This window comes from Phaseolus vulgaris, chromosome 8 (assembly GCF_000499845.2).
Source record: "Phaseolus vulgaris cultivar G19833 chromosome 8, P. vulgaris v2.0, whole genome shotgun sequence".
NCBI lineage: Eukaryota > Viridiplantae > Streptophyta > Magnoliopsida > Fabales > Fabaceae > Phaseolus > Phaseolus vulgaris.
The window spans coordinates 56,692,826-56,707,434 of NC_023752.2; the positions used below are offsets into that span (position 1 = coordinate 56,692,826).

General features: G+C 31.8%; 1 long non-coding RNA gene across 1 annotated transcript; it reads left to right on the forward strand.

Annotated features, from left to right (window-relative positions):
- Positions 1 to 2,911: 2,911 nt before the first annotated feature.
- On the forward strand, positions 2,912 to 5,476 carry LOC137825510 (uncharacterized). The gene is made up of 2 exons (XR_011083306.1): positions 2,912 to 3,052; positions 4,984 to 5,476. It is a non-coding gene; the product is annotated as an uncharacterized lncRNA (long non-coding RNA).
- The last annotated feature ends 9,133 nt before the right edge of the window (positions 5,477 to 14,609 follow it).

Sequence of the window (14,609 nt, forward strand, 5' to 3'; positions counted from 1 at the left end):
AATATATATACAAAAAGTTATATACAATTCTTAATTTGACTATTTTAATAGTAAAAATATATTTGTAACTAAATATTAATAAAAATTATTAAAATAATAATAGTAAGTGATGTGGGTGGCAGTGATAGTTGTGAGTTGTGAAAACGCAGCACATTCGAACTGGTCTTTTGTAAACAGGTGGTTGATGGGGAAGGATGAGGAGATGTGAAGGAGGCATATCTCTTGCAGCAACCGTAGTTGCAAACAGCAGAAGACTATGTAGAGTTGGTACTGTTACTGAAGGAAAAAAAAAGGAAAGATATGACTTAAAAGAGAAGAATTCCTGAACCACTTACAGGGAGATCACAAGGAGAAGGTTACAGTGATCAAAATCCACTCAAATTCACGAAGAGGAAAAAGAGAAGGTTGATTTTCTATCAAATTAACTAGTTGGAATTGAAAAGGAATATAGTGTTGTTTTATTTTGGCATTGCTATGAGTTAATTGTCAAGGGCAGATCCTTTAGATTAAGCATAGCCAATGTCTAGTGTTCATAAGGGAAATGTCTATTAACCCTCATTTGGTTTGACCAATTGTGTTATTTATAAGGTGATATGTATATAATGGTTGAAATACCTCTAAAATATTATTTTTTTAATTTATTTTATTTTTGTTGATAAAAGAAAATCATTTACGAGAATTGAGATTTTAGAAACTCATGTTATTGCAAAAATATTCAGAAAAATTTAAAGTTACTTATTATTTTGAATTATACATAAAAATAATGAGACCGGTTCAAGTTTTAGGGTGTCATAAATTGGTGAGATACAATTGTGTAGTTATTTCTAATTGTAGCAATGTTTAATGAAATCCCCACCCTTTAAAAACTTTCACCAAAAATAGGTTTAAAAAACTTTATAATAAAGTCCCTGTAGCTACAAGCTAGCATCGTTAACAAGCTCTTTAAGTATCGTTCACACTTGAGACACGTGTATAATTATGCACCAGCACTACATTCTGTCCATCCAGAAATTATGGTTCTAACTTCTAACATTTGCACCGTTAATTTGGGTTGGGTAATCAAATGCACGAATCTTGAACGTTTGTTTCTGAGTAGTGATGTTATATTTTGACAACGTTTTCTCAGAACATAAATAGAAAGACGGAGGAAAGAAAATTCGAAAAAAATGTCATAAAGAAAGACATGACGACAAATATAAATTATAAAGAAGTATAATGGAAAAAAAAATATTATCCGTGATCAACCTATTACAAGAAAATCATGAAATAAAAATCAATTTTAGAGACAAAAAATAATTAGTTGTTATAGTGATTAATTTAGAAACCATTTTAGGAACTAAATAAATTTTTGGCTTTTAAATTAGTTTCAATTATTGTTAAATAATTTTTAAATTGATATCTAATTAGCTAAGGTTTTAACTATCAATTATTTATATTCTAATTTTGGTAGTAATTGGTAGTAAAAGCCGTGGTCGCTAATTAAATACCAATTTAGAAACCATTTAACAATAATATAAACTAATTTAGAAACCATAAATTTATTTAGTCCCTAAAATGATCTCTAATTTAGTCACTATACCAACTAATTATTTTTTGTCTCTAAAATTAGTTTTATTTCATGATTGTCTTGTAGTGTAAATAATAAACATGGGTATCTACATCATTAACTTCCATTATGCAATATTAGAAAATAACTACATGTTTAAGTAATTTGATTTATGACAATATCACAGGTTATGACATCAAACAGTCAACTCTTCAAGAAAAAATATTATCGTGATGAGATAAATAATTTTTCCAAGCAAACTCTTGGATTGATCAAATATCATTGAAAAATGAACTCAGGTCTATTACAGGGACAATAGACAATACATATGACAACATATCTAATCAAAAGCATGAACTCTATTTAAAGGGAACATTATTCTTACCCATTTGTGCTTTTGTTAAAACACCATTCCAAAGAATAAAACCTTGATATGCTGAACGAGCATTACTAGACAATCATTAAATAGAAATCAATTTTAGAGATAAAAAATAATTAGTTGTTATATTAACTAAATTAAATTCTATTATAGAGACTAAAATTATTGCTATCAAAATTATTTTTTATTATTGATAAATAGTTTATAAATTAGTATCTAATTTAACTACTAGTTATTTACCATTTTTTATCATTTATTAAAAAATAATAGTTGTTAAAAATTAATTTATTGTGATATTTAAATAAATAATTAAATAGTTAAAACTCCAATCAATATCTTTAAATCATAATTAGAAGTTTAATATTCATTATTCAAAATTATTCATTACCAGGATATATAAATTGTTTGATTCTTGTCGTCCATATTACAAACACTCATGCCCTTATTTGAAAAATCTCTATTTTGACTATACGTTTATGTATACATTGAGTTGTAAGTCTATAAAAACTCGTTCAAAATTTATGTAAAAAGTGTAGTATAGTGGTGCACTTAGATTTTATTCCTACTATGAATACTTCTTCTCATCTTTCAAACCTACGTGACTTGAAGAAGAAAAGAAGAAAAAGTTGAATCCCAAAACAAAATTTTCTTTGAGGACTCCCCCAAAACTACACAAGGAGAACATTTGAAATGTTCTACAAAAATTTGAACACTTAATGTTTGTAGCAATTTTGTTCGATATTTTTATGCAACCAGTTTGCACATTTCCCTTAGTTGCCACTTGCCATCTTCTGTTAGACTTGCTTACCTCAGTTTACACACTTGTCCCAGTTTAACCCTTTGGTGGCTCAGTCCGTGTTGATAAGGATCACTGACTCCATTAATTATCCTCACAATCAGCTAAACATGCCCGTTTTCCAACCAAGAGAACATCTACTTCAGCTCTCTTTAATCTTCTTCCATCATCACTATAAATAGCTGTCAAGAAACACAGTCTTTGTATCTCACAACAACTCCTAACCTAGTAGCAAAGATGAATACCAAATCCCGTTTCTTCTTTTGCTTCCTCTGCGCCTTTCTTCTCATCTCTGCTGTGGCAACTCAGCCATCCAAAGATGGTACAAAGGGTAAGTATATATTTGTTGCATCTGTTCCTTCCTCATATCACCAATAACCACTGTTCTACCAATTAATCTGTATCTATCTTTCTTGTTATTCCTATTCCTATATTCCCATTTCAGTTAAGCATTGAAATTCCTCCTGAAATCCTCATGCATTAGGGTAGTGTAAGCCACCATGCTAATAAGACATTTATCTTAGACACAATTATTTAGGGTCTCAAAATGTATTCGTTCCTTCAATAAATTATTTAATATTAATTAGATTGAGAAATATATATATATATATATATATATCATATTATTTTATATTACTTCAATCAGTAAGATTTCATAATTTAAAGATATGAATATAAGTGTTGTTATAAATTATTTAAGTGCAATATTATTATTTATTTTAAAAAGGTTAAGAAAATTGTTTTGCATTTATTTAAACTTTATCTCTCTTCTCTCTAAAACACTGTATACTTTAGTATGGATTAATGATTAAAAAGGAGATATTTTAATGAAAATATTAATAGTAAACAATTACACGTTTAAGTGAAATCAAATAATATTATTTTTAATAATAGAAGTGTTTAAAAAATTCAGATACTACTGTAGAAATAGCCTTTTCACACTATTATTAAAAAACACATCTGTCTTACAACTTTCTTTTATAATAAAATACTATATTATAATAAAATAATAATTTATTTGGATATAAAATGAATATAGAACACTTATTGTATCAAAGTATCATTGCTTCCTTCTCTATTCTCCAACTTCTTTATGTAAAGAACACCACAAGTCTCCATTATTTCAATAATATATATTCTCTTAGGATGTATACCATGAATATCAATTATTAATCGTGTTACTGTAAATAAGAAGGAAGGTTGCTGAGGAGGGAAAAGTGCAGCGGATAATTAAATTTGGAAGGATGATAATCGTTAAGTTTTTTTATTATAAATAGTGAGAGGTGAGTATAGAGACATATTTAAAAGGTTTTAGAAAGTAAACTCTCTTCCTTTGGCTTCGGTTTGTTGAGATGAGAAGTCTTAATGGAAAGTTTCTTGTGTGAGTTGTGAGAAAGAGCAGATTGTTTGTCATTTATTTTTTTAAGTGTAAAGTTGTGTGGGAAATTTGGGAAATGTAGTTCGATGAATTACTTTGATGTAATTGTAGGTGAAATTATGAGGGGAGTGTTGTGGATTGTAATTGTAGGTAAAATTTGGAAACATAAAGTTGACCATATTAAGGTGTTTACGATGATTTAAAGAAAAACTTAGACTTGGTTAACCAGTAAAGAAAATGTGTAAATTTTTCTTACTCTGATTGGTGTTTAGAATTTCTGGTATGTATGAATGAAATTTGTTTTATTTTTTCCTTTGGTTTGACTCTTTAACCCCTTTTAAGAAGGAAGAAGTTGTGTGTTTTACAAATTGGTCTTTAACTTTGTTTGGAGATTCCTTTTTGGTTTTTGGTTTAAGTAACTCTAAAGATTAGCTTTTGTATTGGAAAATGATTCACTTTGATTTTTGTGTTGATAGAGTGGGATACACTTTTATTGTGTTTGCTAAGTTATTTATGTTCCTCTATTTGTTTGAGTTTTGTGTTTGTGGTTTGCTTATGATTTTATTCTTTTTAGTTTTGATGTATCGATATATTCTAGCTGGTGTTGTTAAGAATGGCTTCTCTTTAGGCGATATTTTTTTATTTTGGATTAGTTGATAGCTTTTGTTTTGTTGGAAGATTAATCTAAATTATGTAAGGGTTTATTTTGTATAAAAAAAAGATGAATCACCTCTGAAACCTTTTTGGTTAAAAAAAACTTGTAAATAAATTATATGCTCAGTAGTTATACTCGTAAGTATGTAACTTCTAAAGAGAAAGAAAATGAAAGAATCGATATCATATATACTTAAAATATTTTAAAATGTTCGTCTATGCCTGTGCAGAAGAATCAGAGACACGAGCAGGATTAGATGACAGGGGAAGAGATGGAGGAGGAGGACCCGGTGGAGGCGGGGGACACGACGGAGGAGGACCCGGTGGAGACGGGGGACACGACGGAGGAGGACCCGGTGGAGGCGGGGGACACGACGGAGGAGGACCCGGTGGAGGCGGGGGACATGACGGAGGAAGACCCGGTGGTGGCGGGGGACACGATGGAGGAGGACCCGGTGGAGGCGGGGGACACCACGGTGGAGGATGCGGATGCTGTGGTCAATTTGGCTGCAGATGTTGCTGAAATCGGAAAGACAAAGTTGATGCATACAAATAAAGTGTGTACTCGATGTGATAACTAGTATGTGAATTAAGAAATAAGACATAAGAACAACTAAGAAATAAAAGCATGGAATCTATCTGTGCTAGGGTTGTCCTTCAAACATATGTCCTTGAAGCACATCTTTTGACTATACCACCTCTTATAAGAGTTATGTTATTCTACCCTCTGTTCCTCAATCTCCTTTAACAATAATTAAGAAATTTAGTTAACTCAAAATTATTTTTACTTATGAATATTTTACATAATTTCAGAAAATTACACCTTAAAATTATTAAACATGGAGAATGGATATTATCAATTCATGAATGCAGAACATAGATCTATGGTTATTATGGGACGTGTCCCAAAAAATTTTGATTAATTAATGAAGTTCCATGTTAGAATTAACGCAACTTATTGCAGGGCCCACCTATAAGCGACTTTCGAAATGACAAAGATGACTAACCTGCATCAGTTCTTCTATTTCTTTTTTCCCCTTAGAATCATGCATTTTTTTGTGGTTTGATCGTAGTTTTAAAATTTTATTTTAGTGTTTTAGTGGCATATTTTAAGTTCTTTATAATTGATGTCACACAAAAATTAATATAAATACGACAAACTATATCTAATATCCTATGATCCGTTTGATTTTTAGGAGTAAAATAAATATTTTAAAAGTTTCATTAATCATGCATATTCAATTAGAAGTAAGCATCCTAACATCATAGGTACCAGTACATTTTCTACACAAAAAACTACTGAATTTAAATTTGGTTTAAAAAATTATTTCTATCTAAATATAATTTTCTATAATTTTTTTTTAGGATATTTCTTCTTGCATTCTTACATTTTTCTTCCTAAATCCGTATATTTTTCTCTCTACACTATTACATTCTTTGAAATACCAAAATTATCATCGATAATATTAGGTGTTCCGAAATAGGAATTTCGTAAGTAAAATATGTTTTCATAATAGAGATTTTGAATGATTTTGTATTCAAAGTGTGTTTCTGAAATAGAAAATCCAGAAGGCAAAACACTATTTCGAAATATTTTTTCTAAAACATATTTTTTTAATTTCTGAAATGGTCAATTCGAAATTTATAAAATTTGTTCTGGAATAATCTAGAAGTCATTTTTAGAAGAAATATTTTGGAAAAAATAATCTAGAAGTCATTTTTAGAAGGAGTAAAATGGTCTTTTCCAAATATAATGGGGTGCAGGAAGCCATTTGTTGGGGTGCAGGGAGAAACTCACTTTTTCTTAATATGGATCTCTCCTATTACCCAAACCTATGAAACTTAAGCTTCGCAAAGTCCACATTCTAAACGGATTCAGTTTTGGCAAGCCCACACTCACCCAACACAGTCTGTGAGTTTGGTGGGTTGGCCACAAAAAAGTTAAAAAAAACTAAAAGATAATTTTTCACCTATATTAAAAATCTAATTATGATTTTTCCAAAATGATAACATAATTTGTATATAAAAATCGCCTGAGAAATGTTTTTCTACGTTAGGTTTACTTAATATATAATTTTATTTTAAATAGAAGTATTTATCACCATTCAACAACTGGTACTTAAAAAACAAATTATTTTTACATGAAGTACTTATTTATTAACATTATATATTTTATATTAATAGATACCCAATGAACTCAAATATAAAACCCTAGTGGTCGGTGGATTAAACGATTCCGGCTAAAAAAACCTAGCAGTTTAAATAGAGTCAAAATTTTAAGACCATGTACCATGCATGTTATGAAGATATCTAAGTTTTATTTATTCGAGTTACAGTATTATAACAGTGAAGAATATTTATTATGATGTTTGGATCAAACTACAGTGGTCCAACCTAATAACCAAAATAGTTGATTCTATATATTGCATTATTACTGGTAAGAGAATACTTCAAAACAAAAAAAAAGTAACCAATGAAGGAGCAGAGGAACATTATCAAAAAGAGAAAAAGACAGAAGAACTGATGAATATATAACTATGCATGATCATGGATGACAGAGGAACTAGAATATTGCTATGCATGTATTTTTTTTCTGATAGAGATATATAATAATATAAGAAAATTCTTCTCAAAGTTTAACTATAATAACTTAACATTAATAGACTCAGGATAGATAATGTTTATGCATTTGCTTAAGATATCTTCACTTTTTTTTACTTTATTTTATTTTTATCTCTGTATTTTTATTATATCATATTATTTACGTGTATCCAAAAAATATCATTTATTGCGTATTATTGGAATATGCAAATGGACATAGATTTATCTGATAAGAATCAGATACAGTGAAGAATAAATATGGGTAGATAAACCCTACTAAAGCTTTGAATGGAAACATGGGCCACGCATGGCAATAAACATGACGCAGATTTCCCAATGGAATGACCCCATTTGCCTCCTCTTTATCACAAACTACAGTGTTCATTTCTTCTCAATTTCTAATTTTAATTCCTTGATTTTCTCATGTTCACATGTTTGTTGTTCATTGTCCATAGTATCTGGCACTTACCTATTGGATGACACCATTTTCAATCTAAACCATCAATTATTATTCTCACTCTATAGTCACTGGGATAATCTCGATGCTTCTCACTACTCACCACAATGAAATAAAAAGTAGAATCTTCACTTTCTCTTTAAATTGGACAGGTAGTATTATTCCGGATTTCACCATATTATAATCTTTTCCTTCGCCTTTTTCTTTTTACTTGTTTGTTTCCTTAGATGTTTGACTCTTGTTTTTCTTAAAAGAAAAGTAATAAATACAAATTGTGATTTTTTTAAGAGAATTTGTAACTTTACATTCATATTTATATTTATAAGATAAAATTATAGTTAATGACAATATGACATGAATTAATAATAAATATGGTAAGTGATTTCTTTATTATATATACCTTTTTTACCTAACTTTCTCTTCAAATGGAACCCCGAGAAGGCTCCACACAACATCTTACCTTGGCAACAAGATCTTCATTCTCGTTTCTAAAATTCTGAGCTAATTCTCCAAAAACACATCAGTAGTTAACTTCCCTTAACATGGCAAGGTACCACAATCAGTACTACTACTTGTGGGAGTATTTCTCTTTCCCTCTCCACCTTGTGTTCTTCGTGTTCATCCTTTTCTTCGTGCTAGCATTCTCCTGGTACATAAACTACGAGTCCTTGTTCGAGGACTTGCTTGTGCAGGTCAAGATCTTGATGGCCCTGGTTCCACTGCTGTTGCTGCTGGTTGTTCACTGCCTCTCAAGTGGAGCATCGTTCCCAATACCGTTGCCAGCAGAGAGAGAGTCGCTTCACAGAGCTGGAGGGTCTCCATGGGGAGTGGCACTGTTGCTTCTCTTTGTGTTGTTCATGATGGCTTACCAATCATCCTTCCACCAACGTTGGTTTCCTTTAGCTACTAGATGAGGTGATACTGTGAGTGTGAGAGAACCTTAGTCTGAGATAATTTTTCTCATATCAGAGAATAAGTGCATACTGAACAATTACTTTTCCTTTGGAGTGGTATCCATAGTCCAGTGAGTTATAACTATAGTAGGTTACTTTTGAACAATATAGAGCAAATTTTGAGTCTTGAGAAAAATGAAGCATCTTCATGCAATAGTTGTATGCAGATTGAATGAGATATGTTATTTTGTTATGATTTATTCTAGTATTAGATATATTATTATTTTGCAATAGTTTTTTTTGTTCTTGTTGTGGATTAATGGTGAGGAAGGAAAGTTCACATGAGTCTTGCAGAAGAGTATGATGAACTCCAAGAAATTAAGACGGAAATCTAGAAAGTGATGGATAAGTGGGTGACCTTGTATAAAGAAGAGAAAGAAAGAACTGACTCGCTTTTCTAACTGATATAACATCTCATGCTTTCGCTTTAAATTTTGTTTCCCTTTAAACGTTTGCAAGAAAAAAAAGGTAGACAGCCAGTGAAAATAATCATCACTTGTATTTTTTTTTACTAAATTTGGTATAATTTTAAATTTTTTTATCAAAATAGAATAGATTTTTCTTAAAAGATTGAGATGAACAATTCATTTGACACGACTTTGTTTTGAGGAAATCGTTTTTTATCAGTTATAGTGATTATATGGCTTTAGTCTCAAAAAATTGAAGTCGTCAAAAAATACTACTATCAAACAAAGTCATGTTAATTAACACAATTTCAGTTCTAACCACTGTAAAAATAGTTACATGTCGGTATCTTCTTAGTTGAAATATATATTTATAAAGGAACCTAAATTTTAAGAACATTAATGTTTGAAAACTTATTATTAGAATCTGTGTTGGAACTTTCTATGGAGAATTTGGGGTGAAAGAAGATTTAGTTTGAATATTTCAGCTCAATCAGGAAAAATGGGTGTTTCTGATCCATGGGAGAATGTTGTAACCATTCTGGAAACGCTTCCCATAAAAATAGGGATTTTTTAATGAACAGTGAACATCGACTTGACGTACATTTTGAAACATTATACATTGTTTGGACTTTGCGAATTGGATGACGATGGTCTCAGATAACGTAAACTCCGAAAAACATTTAGTTCTAGTCACATATATTCTGATCTAAATTGACATTCTCATTTTAAAAGACAATGGAGTTCCTTTGCTTCATATCCCTTTCCAAATTATGTTCTAATTTGAAGTGAAATTAACCATATGAAATTGTTTAAACTTATGCATTACATTGGATTATTGTGTATTATAGAAGAAATCCACATCCACTTATGACACACACTCTATACTTAAAATGCAAATATACATTCAAAGAAAATATATGATGTTGTTTCATAGGACAAAGGTTGTCAAGGATTTTCTAAAGTTAGACTTTTCCATAATATATTTTCTAATATCATATTTTTAATTCTGAAATAAAGGGTAATATTGGAAATTCAAAAGTTAATTGAGTGAAATGATGTGCAGGAAGTAATTAGCGGGTCTGGAAAGAACAAATCAGGCCCAATGTGAAAATTGGGTTTCGGCCTGAAAAATAGTATTTGATTTGAGGGCAAAAGAGAAGATGGGAAAGTTTTGCGCAGGTGGTGTGGTGAGAGACGTTGAGAGCGACCATGGGAAGCAGAGTGCGAGGAAGGGTGGTGCAGTTCGCAAACCTACCCATAAAGCTTTTGATGCCGAAAACATTCACCAACATCCATGAAATTGCGCTGAAGACCATTCCTTCGGCTTCAAAGATCGAGATCAAGCGCGTCCTCGAATCCCTCTACGGGTTCGAGGTGGAGAAGGTTCAGACGCTGAACATGGAGGGTAAGAAGAAGAAACGGGGCGGAGTGTTGATCGCCAAACCCGATTACAAAAAGGCCTATGTCACTCTCAAGAACCCGCTCTCCATTTCGCCCGATCTCTACCCGATCCGAATCATCGAGGAGGATAAGAAGAGGCTCAACAAGCAAACCAAGTCCAGCGTCGTCGAGGAAGAGACCCATGCCAGTACTCACTGGCTCGATGACAGGAAGGAGGCCCAACAGCCATTCAGGGCCCAACAGCATGGACGTTTCGGCCGCCGCCACGAGAGTGCCGATCATGCTAAGTTCCCCTGGTCCAGCATGAGGTCCGGTAGTAGTTCTACTAGATAGTTGTTGTTGATGTTATCTAGGTGTTGGTTGTAGCTGTTAACATGTTTGGTCTGTTTAAGTGTAACAGAAATGGTATGATGGGTTTCATAGGGTTTTGTTCATTAGTGGTGATTATGCTAATAAATTTTTTACTTAAACTCTGTTGTTTTTGCTTAAGTAGAATCACATGTTTCTCATTTACTTATCTTCTTATTTCTTTGCCACTGTGTCAGCCATTTGCACCCAATTTTGGTGAGTGTAATATGCCCTATCAATGCCTATTGATTCTAACTCTTACTGGTTGCAGTTGCTGTGTTTTCTCCATTTTCAACTGAACATTGATTTTAATAAAGTTGATACAGTGATATAGTTTATCTGTAGGAATCTTGTTATCTCTGAAGGCTGAATGAAAGCTGGACAGCTTTGAATTGGGTTGTCCAAATCCACGCCAAAATACAAATTAAATACATATAGTATGTTTCATGTGTAGCTTCATAACATGGGTTATTGAATTTCATCATCAAATGAGTTGCGGAATACCCTCTTCTCTATGCTTCCAAGATCACGCCATATCTGTGCTATTTGTCAAAAGTTTCATGAAGTGATTGAAAATGGAGTAAAAAACATTTAGTTGTTGAAAGCTGTAAAATCAACCGGAATAACTTCGTGAACTCGTAAAATCTAGATAGCCAAGCGAAACAAATTTGAACATTTAAACTAAAGGAGGAATTCGATTAACTGAGTTTGGCGTAGATGACATCACATTTATTGAAGCTTTCGGATTATGAATCTACTGGCCTGTTTCAGGTGACTTCTAATTTATATTCCACTTCCTTTCAGAAGAATGATATATGTAAGGTGCTTCTTCTTGTTCCTTGTTTAGGCAATGTTAGTGCGTTCAATTTACGCTTACACGTATGTTATTAACTCTGAAATGCTCTGGTGAAGGTTATATTAACTCAAGGATCATAAATTTGTTTGATTTGATAGGGAAGTATAACTGGGATACAAAAGTAGTTCTAGTACTTGCTGCTTTTGCCCAAGAAAGTTCTCTAAATGTAGGTCATGCTAGGGATTTATTGGTGCGCTAAGGACATTGAAGGAACGAACTGAACCGTTGGGTTGATAGCTGAAATGAAGAACCAATAACCAAGTAGGGCTATCTTGAGGGAAAACTTTGATCCAGTAAGTTTTCCATGCTTTCCTTTATCATTTTTACAGATAGAATTGTTTTCTCTCTACAATTGTAATGTTTATAATGTTGTTGCGGATGTAATGTGGTAAATGCTTTAGCTGGCCTGAACTTGCCAACACCCCATTGCTTTTTGTTGGTTAGAGTTAATCTGTTCAATTTTTTTTTATTTGGTGGCCTCCATGAATCTTCTTGTTGCAGAATACGTGTTTGATCTGACTCATGTTTGAAGAGATAGGTCTTGGTTTATGCCACATTCAATTTCTTCTCCTTTGCATCTACAAAACGTAATAGTCTATACTCATTATTCTCATTTCTCGCAATATTAAAGTATTTCTTAAGTAACTCCCTGTACATATTGGGATATACGTAATGAAAACAATTCTGATTTTATTAACATGAGAAATTTAAATTTAGATTATACAACTCTCTCTCTCTCTCTCTCTCTCTCTCTCTCTCTGAAAAATAAGATAGTTCTGTTGTTGATCACAAAACCATAACTACTTAACCCAGTGGATACATTCTTACTGGCCAGCAAACATATGAATGTGATCATCCTCTAAATGAGAGGATGAGGAAGAGTTATAAGATTGTATGGATTCCCTATCGATCTCCTGATTCATGGACTGAAGCTGATGAAAGTAGTTTATTTTTTTTTTACAAGAAGATCTAGTCTTTTGTCTCCAATCTTTGTTAAGGATATGAATTTTCTCAAAAATCTGTTCTATTTTAGCAGATTGTCTACTTGTCGAGGATGGTCTACTGAAATTAGACTTTTTCTCTATACTTTTGTTTTTCAAAATCCATGAATTATTTTTATTTCGTTATTTCAAAAATTTTACTTAGATTCTTGAGTTGTTCGGTAAGTTATGCATCACTCTATGTCGAATGCTTAGTATTTTCCTGCCATGATTTGGTCCGTGGTCTGATAGGTTCTCGAGGGTTACCTGAAAATGTGAAATGGTGGTTCACAGTCTCGATATTATCCAAGTCGGCATTTGTTTGAGACCTGGTAGCAGTAACTGTCCCCAAAAGCAGTGTCGCTTATAGCAGGATCCTCCATACACAATGGTAATTTGGGGCACGAACCTTGGGTGTGCCATACTGCCTTGCATGCTATGTAGCACTATCCGAAAAAAGGGGATGTATACTTAAACCATTCCCACACTTATAGCATTTAACAGATCATTAAGGGGACACGAAAAAAATACCCATAGCTACTTTCTAAGAGCAACCTTAATACCAGAACAGAAGAAAATACCTTTACATTGAAATATACTAGAAGTGCTCTAGCTTAAGGGTACCTTACACCTTTGGCTAGAACAACTCTTAAGACTTTATTTAACCTTTTTGTTTACTTAGAATAGTTTTACATTTGATTTTCTCAGCTCTGGATTTGGAGTGATTAGATTTTTTGTAGAGCTGGACTTGATTTTCAAATGTTGAGCTCTTTAGTCACCACTCTTAAATCCTTTTAGCAGTTAAAAAAAGCTTTCAAAAGTAGAGAAGTGTTTTATAGAAGCTCATTATGTGCTTGTGTGATAAAATGAATGTCAATAAAGTCTACCACTTTGTCAGACTCGTCAAAAGGTGGCTTAGACTCCACGTCTATCATAAAGATAGAGTTGTGATTCTTCTCCTATGTCATCATCTTCAAAGTCACTTAAGTCCAATCTCCTATGTGAAGATTTCTCTTGATGAAAGAGAATCTGTCATCTTTGTCTGGCTCAAAGACGTCTAACAAATTGTTGGATAAATCTTCTATATTGAATGTGTTTTAACTTATGTTTGCTTCACATGTTGAGCATTTAAGGCCAAAGACTTTCCTTTTTTCAGTTTTGCATCTTGTTGAAGTTCTATCTTATAAACATTTAAGAATCATACTAGTTTCTCTAGAGTAAAATTCTCCAAATTAACCTACAACCTCAATTATTTTGGTAAGACTTTGAGGATTTTATTAATTTTTTTATATAATATTCAAAGAGATTGCAACTCGTTTGATATGGTTTGGAATATGTTAAACATGTTTTTGTATATTTTCATTGACTTCCAATATTAATCATTTTGTACTTTCTATTATTCCTTTTAATATTGGCAAAACCCTCTATTATTCCCTTAAACATATATACTTTAGTGTGTTCTTTAGTCAAAAGCACACATCAAGATATCTAGCCTTTGATTTTAACAAATATCCGAACTCTTAGATTTTTTATCCATTTCACTGTTGGAAGCAATTCCCTTTCACCATCAACAAGAATTGTATTTTTTTAAAAACAGAATAATTTTACACTAATAATGTTGTTATGATTTTTAAGGTAATTATGATACAATTCAATAAATTTATCAAACATGACAATTTGTCACTACAATGACAAAAAGTATTTTTTATTGTTAGTGTACAATCTTTTCTCTTTGATACACATGAATTTACTGACATATCTACTCACTTATTTTATAAAATAACTATTTTAACAGAGTATACCTTAAATATATTTTAAAATATTTGAAAGTATACCTTAGTAAAATATTTATT